We start from the raw sequence: 3,323 nt of genomic DNA, 5'->3' as shown, positions 1-3,323 counted from the left end.
CTATATTGATGCAGTAAAATAGTGAACAGTTTTAAAACGAATATCTTAGATCCTATAGGCATGCTTTCTAGTGATAATAGATTAAGGCAGTGTTCGAAATTCATTCAAAGAAACAGACAGTTGATTTAATCCAATTCAAAAGGAACTAACATGAATTAGACTGACGTGTGTAACTGAATTGATTTTAATTCTATAGGTAGAATTTTTTATCTTAATTCCTATAGGTATGGTATCTAATTGTTAAGAGCTGATGTTGGAACTTATGGGCATGATTTTAGTGAGACAAATGTAAATACATGCAGTAGCAGGAATTGAACTCAATCACTTTACACTTTATAGGCATGGTATCTAATTATAAAGTTGATTTTAAACCTATAGACATGGTTTCTATTGTTGAATCCATTTAAATCCTATAGGCATGGTTTCTAGTATGGTAAAGCAAATATAGCAAGTATATTAACATAATCCTATAAAAATGGTATCTACCTGAATTATCTCACAGATATGTAACTACCCACCCCTTTTTCACTAATCACCCCATTGTTGTTTACAAATAATTATTATAGACCAGCTGAACAAATTACATAAACAAATAAAGAAGGAAAAGAAGATGTTAACTATAGGGAGCCTGAAGTAGGCCCAAATGACTTCCCAAGCCTCCAATAGCCTTAAGTGCCAAAGTACCATAGACAATATCATGTCTAGGTGTGCCAAAGTTCTCTAAAGACCTCAAGGTTCCCGGGCAGTGCTCACACCTAGACCTTTTCTCAACAATAACTGATTTAAGTGCAGTGTGGAAAGGCCATCTCTGACATGCCAGAGTTCAGAGAAATCTCATGGATCTCAAGGCATTACACATGCTAGAGGGGCAGGACCTAAATATTCTAGGAGTAGTGGAGAGTGCTTGACATAGAAAGAGTTTGGTAGACAGAGAAAGAAGGTATTAGTAGCAGAAAGAATTTTTATGAAAGTCAGAACAGAGTTAAGAGTAGGAATAGTTTAAGAAGACATTTAAAACAGTCAGAAAGCAGGTTAGAGAATATATAGCTTCAGAACAAATCTCACACAAGGGATGGAGGTAGGGGAACACCTAGCATACACCTTAGTGATGTCAATCAAGTACATAGATGGTAGTTACAAAGTTAAGTTGAGAACACATAGGTTTAAGACACAAGCAGAATTACATTAGAACAAACTGTACTAGATAAACATTTCATGAAAAACATTTAAGGTATTAGAACAAGCAGGGTTTGGTCATGCTAAACAGTATGAAATCATAAGCTTGAAACATGCTTTGTGATAAGTAATCTAGGCATACTGATTACATCTAAGTAGAATAGCTCATAAAACTGGAAATCAAGATTGATAAACTGTAGTAACAAAGTAAACACATAGCTTGGAATGTGAATTTAATTAGAACATACCAGTTAAGGAGAGTATGTAAAATATAGAATAAAGATAATGCCAGTAGTCAGCCTTGGCTTACAACCCGCTGAACTAGTAGGAATGGTAAGGAACATAAGAGAGTAGAGGGGTTTTGAGAGTATAATAGTGTAGATGAACTAGAGTGCTTTGTTATTGTTATCTTGATTTCAAAAGAAGAGAAGGTTTATATAGGAGTCGAAAACTTAACAAAACAAGGCAAGAGATCAATTGAGTAGTAAATCAGGGAAGTTACCCATAAATCAGCAAGTTCTTCCCTTAATCAAGGGACAATTCAATCAACGGTAAACATGCTAGGTATTTAAGGAAAAGAATAAAGTAAAGCTTTATGTATAGAATAGGTAATTAAGGGTAAATGCATAGAAGTTTAATTAAGGAAACAAATCAATTATAATCAGTGGAATACAAACAAGGCAAGGAGGACAATTAAGGCAGGTAAATTCAATCAAATTGGGTAAAGAAGTAAGAATCAAAATGTTAAATGGAAAGGATTCAAATTAAACCAAAAAACAAGGGATTCAGAGTAATCAAGGGTACAGAAAATCATGAAAGAAGCAGCATGCTTAGCATATAAAATGACGTAAAGCATGAATGGACAGTATTTCACATAGCCTTAACAAAACCCATGGCTAAATGATATTGATTTGTAGAGAAGCATACAAGCTTTGCATGAATGGCTAGTATAAATACACGTTCATAATATCAGTGAAGGTTTGAACTAAGAAAATTTTAGTAGAAGCATGCTAGGACAAGTAAATCATGAGAAGTCACAAGAATCCAAGGCAAGAACACAGTCAGAGGTACCCGTATTAGAAACCAAACGAAAAACCCCAAAACATTAGGGTTTTCAGTACAAACGGGCTAGGGTTGCAACAAGTTTATAAAATTAGTCAAAATGTGTGAGAATCAGAAGTTTAAACACAAAGAATCATCAAACAAAGTTTAAAAAATTCCAAAACCCTAATTTTAGAAAAAGATGAAAAACATTTGAAATCATACGATTCTTGTAAAGAATTTCAAGGCTATTTTAAAAAACATAAGAAACAAACTCAAATCGTCTTAGATCTATACAGATCTAGAAGGTTTAGAAACGAAATTAGGGCTTCGAAGAGAACCATACAGAGATGAAGAAATATATTGAAAAACCCTTAGATCGTGGCTAATATAGAATGTTTTCACTCGAAATCACACTAGAATGGCAAAGAACAAGCGAGAGATGAACCATAGATGCAAATCTACATGGCCCTGGTCCCTTAAGGGCCTTAGAGATGGCAAGAGTGACATGAGAGAAGCCATTGGAGGCCTGAGAGATGATAAGAGGTCACCGGAGATGGCCATAGATGGGGGAGGGGGGGGCGTTTGGAGATTAGGGTTTAGGTTGAGAGTGTTTTGAGAGCAAAGAGGATTTTAGGGCGACGGGGTGGGTTGTAGCATGAATTAGGTTTGAGGGGGATGGGTATTGGACGGTTTAATTAGGAAAGGGAGAACCTGGGCCAATGATCAAAATGATCAACAACCAGGATTTGGCCGGGGATTGGGTCGGGTAGGTAGTGATTTGGGCCTGGGTATTTAATCCAAAAATTGGGCTGGGTATTGGGGCTGAAATTGAAATAAAATTAGGCTAGATTTTAAATAGCCATTTAACACTATATAATTTATAATAAATAATAAATAATTTCTAAAAAAATAATTTCGTATACTATAATGATTAAAATAGTTTTTTAATATTTTAAAAATATAAAAGACTCTTTTATGCATTAATAACGTAATTATGTATTAATAAGGCTAATATTTCAAATATATGCAAATTGGATTTAAAAATATAAATACAATTATAAAAAATATACTAAAAATATTTAAGCAATATTTTGGCATAAATA

Source organism: Nicotiana sylvestris, chromosome 3 (genome assembly GCF_000393655.2).
Source record: "Nicotiana sylvestris chromosome 3, ASM39365v2, whole genome shotgun sequence".
Lineage (NCBI taxonomy): Eukaryota > Viridiplantae > Streptophyta > Magnoliopsida > Solanales > Solanaceae > Nicotiana > Nicotiana sylvestris.
The sequence above is the reverse complement of the archived record's forward strand: the minus strand, read 5'-3'. Positions refer to the sequence as shown.